Raw genomic sequence first — 16671 nt, forward strand, 5'->3', positions numbered from 1 at the left:
AAAACATTTCCATAAAATTTATGAAAGTTTACATTGACAAGAAAATGCTCAAAATGCCAACATATTCAACCAAGAACGTTTTATCTATCACGTCTTGGAATGAAAAGACAAAGAAAAAAAGTGGCAATATGAAAAATCTTATTTTGTTTAATGAATCTTTACAATAATCAGAAAATGCATCTTTGCATGAAGTTTTGTGCAAGAGCCAAATTTATCATCAACGAATTTAGAAGCAGAATCACACTATTAACTCAACAAAAAAGGAATTTTTCATGAATGCAATCACGTTTGATTTTCAAATTAGAAGAACTAAATGTTTAAGCATCTTATAGTTTAAGGTAGAAAATTATACGATGACATAATACCCTCTTTAAACATATCATCACTTGGACGTTTTTGCGTGGAACAACTGCTTTGAGCACCAATCCTTTTACAAAACTAATTTTCAAGAACAAACTTGTAAAACTTGTTTATCTTGCAATAAGAAAGCATCAAAGTGACGGTGGCATTTGTATGAATGTTTTTATGACTGGAATACATTTAAAAGTAAAGGTTTTAGTTCTTTATCATGATATGTAAAATATAATTGCATTGATCCGTATCCGTTTTACCATTTGGTAACAACTCGCCAAAAGTAGTAAAGATAGAGATTTTAAAATTACCAGAACTCTGGATAGAAATGGAAATTTGCTTTCACGAACTGCTTGTTGGGAGTAACTAATCAGTTTGATGAGCAGATTCTAGATGCAGAAGATTTTTAGTTCTACATAAAAGTTTTTATGTAAGAGCAGTATCTAGGGTGTTGCAATAGCCTTGATAGTAACAGAAGGAACATTCAAAAGAAGACCATTGAGCTAAGTCTCCAGCATTTCAATGAGTGTAGAAAACAAACTGATGATGTGCTTGGAAACTTGCACCTTGGAAGACCATAAATTACCAGAAGTATCTTCAAACCCAAAACAAAACCTAATTCAAAAATATGTTACAACAGAGCATCTTTGATCATATTCCTAAAATCGATTTATTTCAAATACGACGGCGGAGACTCGATATGAAACGAAAAAATGACTCCGCTTCATTTGAAAAGGGCTGTCTTGAAAAGGTGATTAATGATTATTATAAGAATGTCTATAATATGTTTCTTGTAAGATACACGCAAAGATTTATAACAAATAATTACAAATAGACATTCTCATATTTTTAAAAATAATTTTTCCATTTACGTAAGAAATATGCGACGTGAATTTTCCCATTACCAAAGCAAAACAAAGGAAAAAGAGAAGAAATAATTTTCCTGTGATACAGTTTATTTGTTTCGCATAATAGATCCAACAAAATCGACTTGTTCAGGAGAAACTGCTCTTCCTCTTTAATTTATATTACCATTAAATGTATAAGTTAGAGGTCGGTTCACACATGCAGCTTCAAGTGCGAAGAATGAACAAGGTAGAAACATTGCGATCTCTTGAACACAAAGATTTTTTTTTTCATTATCAATGTTCTGTGTGAAGTAATTATGATTTAAATTCAATTCTTTAATCCAGCAAGTGTTCAGCATTATTGGAGGGAGTGTACTGTAAAAAACATACATTTACGAATTGATTAATATTGAAAAAGTAGTCCTTCTCGCAGGAGCGACTGAAAGGTAGGCCAGTATTGATATTATATTTCTTTAATATTCATACCGATTCTGATAAAAAAAAAGAATCTAAATTCTTAACGAGAATGTTGGTAAAAATCGAATACCTTTATCATAATTGGATTAATTCACATTCACTGTATACCTCGAAACAATTAATGGGGAGAAAGAAAACATTCTTGCATTTTATTTATGATAATTTTCTATATACTCATTTTAATGATGTATTATTTATTATGAGGCATTTTACAAAGATATGTTTTTTTCTGATCTTTCTTAAATTTCTGTAGATTAGAAAAACCATTACAAACTCTTAATGAGAATTGTTTGTCCTGATGCAATAGAATAGGATGTCTAAAAATAGTTCTTTCGCCTGTACACAGAAGGGAAAGGAACTAAATGTGTAGCAACCTAATATAAAAATAAAGACTTAAGAAAAAGAATTGTTAAGACAATTCGAAAAGGAATCTGGCAATATTTGGAATTTAAATAATCAATTCAGACCGAAGAATAATTAATTAGCAAATTAAGTCTGTAAAAGACAGCCAAGTTTCATTTTATACGACCTACATATCACAAATAAGGCATGTAGTGGCTCGTATAACATCAAGGATTGGCTTAAATTTTCTTAGACAAAAAGCCTCTTTTAAAACAAGACGTTGTTCCCAGTTACATACAGCTGGTTCTCAAATGAAATGTTATTTTTTTACTTGTCAGTCATCAGACAAAGGTGTAAAGGAATATTTAATTTGTGATTGAAAAGAAAATGTTGCAATTGCCTGACACTTCAAAACGTAACTAATGATTCGATATATATTCGTTTTTAAAAACTCGTAATACACTTGTTTTATAAGATATTGTGTAGAAAGAACTATGTTCAAGAATTATTCTGCAGCAGAATCATTTTACATTAACTAAAGTGCAAAATACCTCAAATTCACACAATTCATCAGTGTATTTATTTTAGGCCGAACTTTGTTATAAACTAGAAATAAAAAAATTGCATAAAGAGAATAAGTGGATTAGAACAGCAAAATGAGTACCACCGTAGTTCAAAATAAATAAATTATTTTCAAAACTGGACATGTAGAGTCAAAACAGGAAACAAAATCGTTTGAGCCCAGCACTTGCTATCCACTTTACCATTTTTAGAATTTTTTGCAATTCTTTTTAGGAAGAGTGTGAAAAGTATAGCAAGTTTTTCATTGATAGTAGAGTCACTGATAGTCTTATTACAGTTGACAGAAATAGTTTTGGTCTCAAATCTAATGTCCCATCCCTCATCTACAAACAAGATATTGTACCGTTTATTTGTTACGGTTCTCGAGTATGTGGTCCTGCTCTAAAGACAAAAATAAATTGTCGGGTTTTGAGGAAAATTCAAAGGAGAATACTGCTACAAGTTATTTCTGGGTGTCGAACGATATCCTATGAAGCTGTGTTTTCTATCTCCGGCTTTCCACCTATTGACATCTTTATAATCTAGTAATGAATTCAAGAACGCAGCGAAGAACCTGCCCCATAAGAGTCTAGATGATTTCCTTCAAATTTCTGAACTTCCCCATCCTTCTGAAAGATTTCCTATTAATTTAATTAGTTATAACAATAATATTGAAGATAACTTTCCTGTTGGATGTTATACAGATGGTAGTAAAATTAACAATAAGGTTCTGTTCGCATTTGTTGTTTTCCAAGATTATATTGAAACTGAAACTCATCAATTCAGAATAAGAGATGTATGCAGTGTTTTTCAGGCTGAATTGCTTTGAATAGCACAAGAAGTTTCTTGGATTTGTGACAATGAAAACCTTTAATCAAAGTTCTTAATTTCCAGCGATTACTTCTCATCTTTATATGCCTTAAATAACATCGATTCCCTAAACCAAATAATTGTTAAAGCACAATCCAACTTGAGTTTTCTTCAAGGCAGAGGTGTGCAAGTTTCCTTTTTTTGTTAGAGGTCATACAGGAATCTATGGCAATGAACGCTCCGATTGGCTTGCCAAAGAAGCGACAAAATTAATTAATTCCATTCCTATGAGCATTCCGAAATCTTATTTAAATAATGTCTTTAAAGATAAAGTTTTATCTGAATGGAATGCTTTATATCAAGCATCGACTAATGGGCAACTCACTAAGGAATTTATTCCATCCATACAGAGACGACTAAAGGCTAACTTCTTTGAGTCAAATTTTAAGTTTATCCAGTTTCTGACTGGGCATGGAAACTTTAAAGCGTATTTAAAACGATTCAATTTGTCGCCGACTGATATGTGTTCGTGCTACAGTGGTGCAGTCCGGGATGCCAAGCATTTGATATTTGAATGCACCAAGTTTATTCCGGAAAAACGTAAACTCAGGAACTGCCTTCTAAAGAACAATATAGCTTGGCCTCCTCATTTATCTGCCTTTGTACAGAGTAAATCATCTTTTATTTCCTTTTGTACATATATTAATTTAATTTCCCCCGTATTATTTAAACTTTACTTCAGTGTGTTTGCCTACATATATTTGCATATTTAATTTTGTATTAGTATTTTGAATATTTTATTTGATCATGTTTCTTCAAATGTTTTATATCATCTTTTGTACCTTGTTGTTTTAAAGGCTCTTCAAACATTCTACTCCAAAAATAATTCAGTAGAAGATGTTAAAAATCTGGTAGATGGTAATATTTCATTACACTTTGTTAAAGCCCACATTGGCATCAAAGGTAATGAACTAGCCGATCTGGCTGCCAAAGCTTCTTCACTTAAACATGCAATTGACTATCACCTTGAAGAATCTGAAAGAACAATCAAAACTCGTCTTAGTAAAATTCTCATCGATGAATGGCAATTAAGGTGGGAAAATATTGAAAAGGGCCGCTTTACTTTCAGTATCTTTTCTCAGGTAAAAAGAAATAGAGTTATTGACAAAAAATATTTAGCCCAATTAACTAAAAACCATGGACTTTGACAGCATTATCTTAAAAGATTCAGTTTGAGAAATTGTTGTTGTTGTAGATGTGGTAAAGATTATGATGACATTCCACACTATATTTTCCATTGCCCTATTCTTCATCATTTGAGATAATTTATAAAACCTCAACTAAATATTTCCCAAATTCTATTAAACAACAAATTGAATTTAGAAGCTCAAAATATTTTGGTCTTCCTACATCATAATGAAAACAGAATTTTCCAAATTGAACAATAATTTTTCCTGGTTTGTCAAGCACTGTGGACAGTATCTAGTGAGTACAAGGAAAAAAATGCAAAAAGAATTCTATCAGGCCTATTGTTCCTGATTCCTGGACTCCCTACCTTAGACTGAGCCATTGTATATATTTATTTTTCTGTTTGTTTATTTTTTCATTTACTTATTTTTTTAATTTGTTTATTTATATTTTTCACTTTTTTATTTATATTTTTTTTTATTAATTTTTATTTTTCATTTTTTTTATTCTTCTAAATTTAAATTTCCTATCTTCGGTAAATTTTATTATTTACAAATTATGTTTTAATGATGCTGTGGAATATTATGTAGACTCTTCTGCTTGGACTATTTAGACCTTTCCACTTTTTTTTTCCCCTTTGGCTGTTTTTAGCTTCTAGTTCACAAAATTATGAAAAAAAAATTGAATAGCTAGTCTTTTAATAGCTATTTAAAATAAATTTTATTTATGAGCTTTTACCGGTGTAACGCCACTTATGGCACACATCTAATCATCATCAGAATACATCATCTACTGTATGTTTCTGTTATTATGTGAGCAATTTTGTTTCATTTTGCTTTTGTTTGTGTATCTATTGGTTTCCCCCCATTTTTCTTTCTTCTGTCTTTGCATTTGTGCCTGCGTCCTTATATTTGAAATTTATTCTACTGTAAATTGTGTACTGACTTACATCTATAAACCTTGTGGTATACTTTTTGGCACACAAGGAGTTTATACATCGAGAACAAAAAAAACATGTTCAAAATTTCAGATACACTCTTACTATTATGTATTCAGTTTTTTTATTGCAAAGATTTATATCTTATAAATCAAATAACTATGCCAGAAATGCCAAATTTAAATTAGTGTTCTTTTTAAAACTTATTAATGAAAGATAAAATAAATATTATAATTTGAGAGTTGTGGATAAATATTTTAAAGAAAGGTTTTTCGTACCACAAAAGCTGCTTAAAAATTCAAAACATGCTTTTCCTCCTATTTGGTTCAAGTGAAAAATATCAGCTGATTAAACGAATTCAGGGATCGGCAACCTGCTGCTCGCAAGTCGCATGCGGCTGTTTATACGTGATGTTGCGGCTCTCCAGTTCCATACGAAAAATTAATAATTTCCTATCAAAACCCTTTAAAAGATAAGAAATTAGGTTATTAAAAATATATATTCTTAACAGCTTCTATTAACATAATGGTTAATTACAAATGGCTACGCTTAACATGACCGTAATGAGAAATTTTAACCATTATTTTTTTTTTAGAAATGATTCCATTACCAAGTTTATCTTTCAGCCAATTGCTTATCATTTCTGTCTCAACCAAACAACCACCATCTAGAGTCTAGACAATACACAGAGTCTACACAACAAGTCTGTAGTTGCCTGTCAGTTATCCTCTGATAACTTGGTCGACCTTACATTGCATGTGTGTTAATTTAATCACTTGCCGTTTTTGAGTGTCGATTCGCTTGTTGTTTCAAGAATACGATTTAGAAGCGAATTATCTTCTTAAAGTGAATGTACGCGTATAATATAATAAAATCAGTATCAGAATTGGATTACACATCTGAGGATCGTAATAACGAATAATAATGGTAAATAAATTGTGTGTCGTTTTAGATAGCAAAGAATTTTGAAAAAAAAATCATTTTTCAGCTCCATCCCAGCATGGCATAAAAAAGAGAAGAAGTTAACCGAGAATTTAATCAGGATTGAACGGAATCTTTTGCATTCATGTGCAATATAGATGGCTTTTGTCTCATTTGCCATGAAAAACTCGCACACAATAAAAAGTCAAATTCGGAAAGACTTCATTACAAAACATACCCAGTTTGCTGGTAAGTATCCAAACGAAAAAAAGCTGTTGAACTCCAAAAACAGTCAAATTCATGCTAAGTAACTGGGTTCAATCTTCCAATAATGTAAATCTGGCAAGTTTTCCAGTATCATTAGAAGTTGCAAAAAGAGGAAAACCATTAACAGATGGCGAGTACGTCAAGTTTGTTTTACGCGTGCATCTGAAGAACTGTTTCGTAATTTAAAACACAAATCAGAAATTATGTAAAAAATCATAGATTTGTCATTATCTACTAAAACAGTACAAGATAGAACTACTAAAATGTCTTCAAATGAAACAAAAATGCAAATGGAAGGCATTCAACTGGTTTCTGTCTTATCACTTGCTATAGATGAGTCTTGCGAAATAAAATACACGTTACAAATTACCCATTTTGACAGATATATGTCATCAAAGTCCAAAAGAAGAATTGCTAGGATTCCTAACGCTCTCAGGGCACTCGTAAAGAAGATGCAACAAATATTGTGCAAAAGTGCCAGGAACAGAATGGAATATATATAAATAAAACCGTTTCTGTAGGAACTGAGGGGGGCCAGAAATATGACAGGAATACATAGAGAATTAACATCAATTTTTCAGAAAAAAAATAAACCACGAAATTGTAACGTTTCACTGCATAATTCATCAAGAAGCGCTTTGTGCTCATTATTACCGGCCGAAATAGTTGAGGTCATGAACTTTTAAATTAAGATTATTAACAGCACCTTGGCAAAAGCACTACTATCGCCAGTTTAAATATTTCCATGGAAAAATAGATAGTGTAATACCTCTTTTTCCCCTTGAGCAGAGAGTGCATCCTTGTGGCGTTTTACAGAAGACAAGCAGTTGAATGGCAGACCTGCGCACTGAAGACGACTTTTTACCTTTGCGCTACGCTGAATGCTTTTGGCTGGAAACCGTGAAATCCCTCCACCATACTATTTTCTTTAACCTAATTTTCTATGTCTGTCTTCAAAATTTACAAACACTTATTATTGCAGTGTAGCTGTGTTTGTGTAGATTAAAAATAGTACATTTAAAACCGGGCAGTTCCTTAGAAAATCGCAACACAATCACTATAATTGCCAGTTTTCTGACCTACTTCTGCACAATAAAGTGGGATTGCTTTACAGAGGTAACGTATTGCAACGTTTTGCTTTGTTCTTGAGTAAAGTAAAAACATTCCTCAATGAAAAAAAAAAAAAAAAAACATTGGACATCCCAAATTGGAAGACGACAAATGGCTACAAAAATTCAACTTCATGGTAGAACCACAATGAAACTAAATGTAAAACTACAAAGGAAGGGCAATCCGTCATACACTTTGCTTGAAGTAGTTTGTTTCGAAAAAAAATTACTACTTTTTGTTGAAGATACGGACAGAGGAGAATTACTTAATTTTAAAAATCTGAAGCAATATCGCGATGGCACCAATGCAATTACTAACTCGAATTACTTCAGCATAACATTAAAACATTATCCGAGCAATTCAAAACAAACAAAAGTACTCTCGCGTTCATAGTAAATCCTCTCAACACAAAAACAAATGAGATCAACATTGAGACATTTGGAACCGATGCTGGATCGCTTCAAATGCAATTGCTGGATTTGAAAACTAAAGACTTGTGGAGTGGCAAGTTCACAGAACTCAACAGCAAGTTGAAAGAGTAGGATGTCCAGAAATGCATGCACATCGCTCAGCATAAATGGACAGCTCTAAAAGAAAATCTGCCAATTGAGGCCCTCATATACGACGCATGTAATAGTATATATTTCATTCATATGAAAAAAAAAGTATATTTTATAAAAGGAAATAATAATGACCAATGAATTTTTCATGAATGTTGTTGTTATTTCTGGTTTAATTGCACAAGGGCCACATATGGCCATGCTGCGCCAAAATATGTGGTTAGATCTGTGAATAAAAGGTAAAATTTTAAATATTATAATTGAAAAATGGTCTTAAAAGCATAAAGTCCAGTATAACAGAAATCAGAACAAATATAATAAAAGCTAAAATATTTCAAATGTGAGAGTAAAAACCCAATGGTCTTCAAATATTTAAAAAAGTTATAATGGGGACGTTCTCCCACCAAGTCACAAATATGTGGTGACGATGCACGAAAAAAAAAAAAAACGTAATCGATAGTGATCAAAACAATGGCATTCGGTTAAAATATGGATGACCGTATAATCAACATTGCATGATGTGTAAATGGCAGTCAATTTGGCATCGAGTTCAGGCACCGGAATAATTGGCCATGGTTTTATGTTGGGTATAATATTATGCAATTTATTTGAGATTTGAAAATCCCGAAATGTTTGCCATTGTAGGCGTATGTACAAGAAATAACTCTTCTTTATATCACAATAAGGAATTAGCCGCCGCAATTAAGTAGATTCTGCTTTTGCCGCATCATCAGCAATTTCGTTTCCAATTATATCGACGTGACCAGGAATCCAACAAAATAAAATCTGAATATTCCTGCAATTCAGTGTTTGTAAAAGATGAAGTATATCCCAAACCAAAGGATGCTTAGAATTTTGGGGTTGGTTAAGAGAAATAAGAGAGCTCATACTGTCCGAGTATAAGCAAAATTTACGACCATGTAAACTTGAAACTTTCTAAAGGGCGAGTAAAATCGCAGTTAGTTCAGCTGGGAAAACTGAACTCGAGTTTTGCAAGCGGCAACTAAAAGTTTCTTGAGCAATGACAACCGAGCAGCCCACATGGCCAGTTGTTTTTGAACCATCAGTAAAGATGGGAATGTATGCAGAAAAATTATCACGATGGTTTAAATAGAGCTTTTGAAAAACAACTGGAGCTGTATTTGCATAATCATACTGTGAAAAAGGATTATGGAGGGAGATCTCTGGGATACCCCAAGGTGGAATTGATATAGAATCTAATTTACGGATTTTTACATCCGAAATTTTCAAATCAGCAAGCATTCTTTTAGTCCTTTCATAGAAAGGAAGAATGTTAAAAGGACGAGGCGTATATAGTCTAGTGTCCAATAGGCACAGTTATATGGCATATAGGACGATTTGAATGACTCTGAAGACGGAAAATATATTGTGCGCTTAACGTTTTTGACGCAAATTCAATAAAATTTGGTTACAAACTACATACAAACTATGTACCGGTGATGTTCGGAAAGCACCAGAACAGATCCGTAAGGCAGAATGATGTATCGTGTTCAAATGTCGTAAAACATTAGAGCGAGCAGTTCCATACACTTCACATCCATAATCAATACGGGAGAGTATAACAGATTGATAAATGCAAAGTAAAGATGTCCTGTCTGCTCCCCACAATGTTGTTAAGAGGACATCCAAAATATTGAGGGATTTCTCACACCTCTTTCTCAAATGAAGAACATGAGGAAGGAAGGTGAGTTTTCGATCAAAAATAAACCCCAGAAAATTTACCTCTTGAACTACTGGAATATTAACATCTGGTATATGTATTACATGATCAGGATAGAGTTCCCGTTTTCGAAAAAATTGTACACAACGGCTCTTTTCAGGAGAGATCGTATGCCCATTTTCATCACTCCAAGTAATAAGTTTGTTGATAGCTCTTTGAAGTTGCCGTTCTATTATTTTTTTTCTTTCAAAAAAATTGGATTTTTTTTTCTGTATATAATTTAAAAAAGCATTTCTATGAATTAAAAAAAAATATTTCATCGATAAAACAACCACCTAAGCAGCACAATTTTGACTGAAAATGTCTTAGTCATTTAGGTTTTCTTATTTGTTTAAAAAAAAATTTGGAGATTACACGCAAGAAATTCAAATAACTTGGATGCAATTTTGTTTGGCAATTGAACCACTTAATTTGAAAAATTTCAGTAAAGAACAAATAATTGGTAAGAGGATGTGATTTTTTTCTTTCAAAAGGAAGTAGACTTTTTTTATTCAAAGATTTTTAAAAAGAATTTCGTTGAATTAAAACAATTTTTCATTTCAGGCATAGTAAATTTGACAATAAATGCCTTAATCATTTATTTCTTTTCTCACTGTACAAGGAAAATTTTAACAGTCGATATGAAAGACAGTTCAGACAACTGCGATGCTTTTTGTTTGGCAAATTGCAACACTTCATTTGAAACATTTCAGTATGGAGCAAGGAATCAGGAGGAGGATGTGTTTTTTCTTTTAAAAGGATTTGAAGATTTCTTTTATGCAAAGAATTTAAAAATCATTTTGAAAAATTAAAACATTTAATCGATAGTACCACCAACTAAGCTTCATTTTTTTTATTAATAATGACTTAGTCATTTGGATTTTTCTCTTTGATAAAGAAAAATTTGGAGAGCCTTTATGGAAGACAGTTCACAGAACTTGGATGCACAAATTGCACCACTTAATTGGAAAAATTTCAGTGAGGAGCAAGCATTGGTCAAGAGGATATAATTTTTTTTCTTTTAAAAGGAATTGGAATTTGATTTTTTTATGTAAAGAATTTCGATGAATTTAAACTATATTTCATCGAAAGCAGCACCACCACAGAAGCATAATGTTGACTACAAATGAAATAGTCATTGAGGTTTTTCTCTTCATTCATGGAAAATTTTGCGATAAAATATAAAACATAGTGTAGACAACTAGGATGAGCATTTATTTATCAAATTGCACCAATTAGTTGGAAAAATTTCAGTCAGCAGCAAGTAATCGGCTAGACGATATAATTTTTTTCTTTTAAAAAGGAATTAGGATTTATTTTTTATTTTTAATGTAGAGATTTTTAAAAACTGTTTCGTTGTATCAAATCTATATTTCATAGATACAAGCCCTCTTAAGCAGCACAGGTATGATTTCAAGTGCCTTAGTCATTTAAATTGGTCTCAATGTTTAAGAAAAATTTGGAGAGCCTATATTAAAGACAGTTCAAAGAACTGGGATGCACAAATTGCACCACTTGATTGGAACGATTTCAGTGAGGAGCAAGCATTGGTCAAGAGGATATAATTTTTTTCTTTTAAAAGGAATTGGAATTTGATTTTTTTTATGTAGAGAATTTCGATGAATTTAAACTATATTTCATCGAAAGCAGCACCACCACAGCAGCATAATGTTGACTACAAATGAAATAGTCATTGAGGTTTTTCTCTTTATTCATGGAAAATTTTGCCATAAAATATAAAACATAGTGTAGACAACTAGGATGAACATTTATTTATCAAGTTGCACCACTTAATTGGAAAAATTTCAGTGAGGAGCAAGCAATAGGTGAGACGATATAATTTTTTTCTTTTAAAAAGGAATTGGGATTTATTTTTTATTTTTAATGTAGAGATTTTTAAAAACTGTTTCGTTGTATTAAATCTATATTTCATAGATACAAGCCCTCTTAAGCAGCACAGGTATGATTTCAAGTGCCTTAGTCATTTAAATTGGTCTCAATGTTTAAGAGAAATTTGGAGAGCCTATATTAAAGACAATTCAAAGAACTGGGATGCACAAATTGCATCACTTAATTGGAAAAATTTCAGTGAGGAGCAAGCATTGGTGAAGAGGATATAATTTTTTTCTTTTAAAAGGAATTGGAATTTGATTTTCTTTTATGTAAAGAAGTTCGATGAATTTAAACTATATTTCATCGAAAGCAGCACCATCTAAGCAGCACAGTGTCGACTACAACTGAAATAGTCATTGAGGTTTTTCTCTTTATTCATGGAAAATTTTGCGATAAAATATAAAACATAGTGTAGACAACTAGGATGAACATTTATTTATCAAGTTGCACCACTTAATTGGAAAAATGTCAGTGAGGAGCAAGCAATAGGTGAGACGATATAATTTTTTTATTTTAAAAAGGAATTGGGATTTAGTTTTTATTTTTAATGTAGAGATTTTTAAAATCTGTTTCGTTGTATTAGATCTATATTTCATAGATACAAGCCCACTTAAGCAGCATAGTTATGATTTCAAGTGCCTTAGTCATTTAAATTGGTCTCATTGCTTAAGGAAAATTTGGAGAGCCTATATTAAAGACAGTTCAAAGAACTGGGATGCACAAATTGCACCACTTAATTGGAAAAATTTCAGTGAGGAGCAAGCATTGGTCAAGAGGATATAATTTTTTTCTTTTAAATGGAATTGGAATTTGATTTTTTTTATGTAAAGAATTTCGATGAATTTAAACTATATTTCATCGAAAGCAGCACCACCTAAGCAGCACAGTGTTGACTACAACTGAAATAGTCATTGAGGTTTTTCTCTTTATTCATTTAAAATCTTGCGATAAAATATAAAACATAGTGTAGACAACTAGGATGAACATTTATTTATCAAATTGCACCACGTAATTGGAAAAATTTCAGTTCGGAGCAAGTAATGGGCTAGACGATATATATATATATTTTTAAAAAGGAATTGGGATTTATTTTTTATTTTTTATTTATAGATTTTTAAAAACAGTTTCGTTGTATTAAATCGATATTTAATCGATAAAAGCCCATCTAATCAGCACTGTTTTGATTTCAAGTGCCTTATTCATTTAGATTTTCTGTTTGTTTAAGGAAAATTTGGAGAGCCTATATGAAAGACAGTTCAGAGAACTGGGATGCACAAATTGCACCACTTAATTGGAAAAATCTCAGAGGAGGAGGCAATCTTTAAGAGGATATATATATTTTTTCTTTTAAAAGGAAATGGAATTTGATTTTTTTTATGTAAAGAATTTAAAAAAAGAATTTCGATGTATGAAAACTATATTTCATCTTAAGCAGCAGCACCTACGCCGAATAGTTGTGACTGCCGAAGCTATATATTTTTTTTTCTCTTTGTGTTAAGAATTAATTTTTTTGTGCTTTTATATAACTCAATTTCATTAATTGGAATGATATTGGACAAAGACGTGTATTTGCTCCACTTATATAGAATTTATCCGTATGCACCACTTATATAAAATACATTTCGACCCAGAACAACAATTATTGAGGAGACCATTCTATTTTCAAATAATATGGATAATAAACTGAATTTTATGACGTAAAATAAAATTTGACAAATACGTCTATTTGGCCCAGCTATATAGAATATATTCGTATGCACCATATATGTAACAGATTTTAACCCAGAAAAAGTATTTTTGAGAAGACGATTCGGTTTCAAAGCAATAAAGAAAGAAACGAATCTTTTCCTTATAATGATGAAAAGAATATGGAAGTTTGTGAAATGCCTCTTCTTTGTAAATATAAAAAGCGCATTATTGAAAGATTGTGTTGACCCCTCCTCACGTATAAAATAAGGCAGTTTTCATTTTATAATTTATATGCTTCATTTTTCTGGACGTAGCGATGAATATTTGAAACGCATTTAAATTTATCTGAATATTATTTCTTATATAGATTTCCTTCTCTTTCTCGGGGACAGTAATTTTTTTTAAAAATGAATTGGCAGTAATTTTTTTTGATACAGAATTATTTTCATTTTCTTGTTTATTTATTTAATGTGCGATTGTGTTTATGGCTATTAGAACATGTTTGTCATTTATTTGGCTCCTACCTTCGTATTCCGCTACTTGCTGGGCCATTTCGAATATCCGTCTGATGGTATTTATATTAGTTTCATTCGCATCAGGGCTCTCTAGAGGTGGTAGTTGTTCGATTTCGAAATAAGGATAGGATCTGTCCCCGAGAAACTGCGCCATCACTCTTTTGTATACTGCCATCGGGATTCTGGGTGCTTCCGGGTCTGCCTGTGGAAGAAATGAGGAATTTTTCTATTAGTATGAAAAGTTAAGATTATGCAAATAAACATAATAATTAAATCTTGTTTGGTTCGCATTTCATTTTTTTACTCATTACAGTTTGTGCTTTCTTTATAAACTACTCATGGTTACATAAATTTATTCCTTGTATCATTTTTCATTATCCCCGATTATTTATCTGCGTTTACACCTGTTGAATGCTCTCCAAAACTAAAATTTAGAATAAATACTTTACTGTATAAAAATAAACAATGTAGAGAATTCAAGAATTTCAAAACCTATTTTGAAGCAATTTTTGTTGTACTTCATTCGCTATAGCATTTTATTAAAATATTCGTTTCTATTTTCAATGAATTAAAAAATACTATACGTTTTTTTTTAAAATTTAGAACAATATTCTAATAATTTTCTTCGCAAACGAAAGTAAACCAATGTGTATCTTTATAATATAAAATTGTTTTAGTTAAAGTTGAAATTTTGGGGAGTTTGGAACATTCTATTGCAAACCAAAGAAAGCTTCATTTCTATGCTCTTCAATAACTGCTTGCTGGAGGAAAATAATTAATGCTTCGGTCTGTAGCTGGAGTTCCGCTAATAATCAAGCATAACTTTTGTTTTCCTTTGTAGTTAACTTAAAAACTTCGTGGAAAACTTTTATGTTCGAAAAACGGTTTAATACTGATTTCATCCAAGGCAAGACATGACGTAAAGTAATTCGTTTAATTATCACAGTGACCGTGTACCGAGTTTAAGTTTTGAATCTCTTAGAATCGTTATTAGGACCAAGTATGCATTTTTACGTCTAACTGTTTTCCGTTCGACCAATTGAATTTAAAATTTGAAGAATGTAATTTTTATAAGAATATTAATTTATTTTCCGAAGTAAATCAATGAAATTATTTAGTTACATTTCAAGCACTCGATAATACAAATCAACCGAATGTTAACTCGCTGAAGAATTTCATTCAAAAATATTATGCTCACATTTCAGAGAAATTTACTAAAAATTATATTTATCAGGGGTGAACGACAAAAATCCTAAAGAATCCAAAATTCGATATTGCCTTTAAATTTGGTTCAAAAGGAACAGTCCAAATTTTATTTTTGTAAATTGAAGCGATTAGATAGCAAATGTATTTTTTCTTAGCTTGGAGAGCTCCAAACTGATTATTTTTCAAATATTTGCTATTTTCTTTGAAGGTCATGTTTTCTATTTATTTTTCTTTCATATACCAAAAGGTAAAATTTGAAGCAGTTACCTTAAATATTAAACCAGCGCCACATATTGTCCAAAAACCAGAACTCTCCGATTTCTGAACTAAACATTGAAAACCATTGAATTTTTAATTCATTTGTAGTTGTAGAACCAATTCTAGGGACTTAAATTGATTTTCACTGGTTACAGTAACGGATAGCGAAAGTTTCAAATAAGCTTTAAGTTTGTATTGAAGTACAACTCCGCATCGTTGCAACTAGCGCTATATGCCTTATAAAATTATCAAGAAATAAACGTATGATAGGTAGGTACAGAGTTAGAAGGATGGTACAAAGTCAATAAAATTGCTCAGCACTGCACAGTTTTATCAGACGTGAATTGTTTCTTTTCAATTTTTAAAAACGCGTCAACACTGACTTTTCCAGCTATCAGTTTCCCGAAATTGGAGTGTTTCGTATGAAATTAATTCACCGACAAAGATAGAGATTACACGGTTTAAAATCGTTTCAATATAGTGTACAAAGTAATGCTCTAGAAAAATGGCATGAATATCGTTGGTCAATACATCCACCCTCCCAACGCAATTTACATCTTAGGGACTTTCTTGATTCTATAAGACCTCTTTCAAAGGATTTAAATATATTCCTTAGTGAAATATATCGGTTTAAATGGTTTATTGAGAAATCCTTAGGGGTGTTAGAAAAATTATATTTGTTTTCTCTTTGTAGTCATTTACATTTAGTGTAGTTTGTAAAAATTATTTCAGTTTGAATATATAATTTAAATTAAAACTAGCATACTTTATCACTTATATATTACATTATCACCAGTCTTTCTTTTCGAGATATTCTAGTTGTTGGTAATAAATTACTACATTAACGTTTACATTATTTGATTTTGAACAATCAAATATTCGTTTAAAATTATGTTATATAATTAAGCTTAATATCACCTGTTAGAAACAAAGACAAGACACTTGAATAATAAGTTACGCAACTGTAATAACAGGGCACATTAATGAAAGGACCGGTCAAGGTTTCGCAAAATTGTAA

This window comes from Argiope bruennichi, chromosome 6, assembly GCF_947563725.1.
Source record: "Argiope bruennichi chromosome 6, qqArgBrue1.1, whole genome shotgun sequence".
Taxonomy (NCBI): Eukaryota; Metazoa; Arthropoda; class Arachnida; order Araneae; family Araneidae; genus Argiope; species Argiope bruennichi.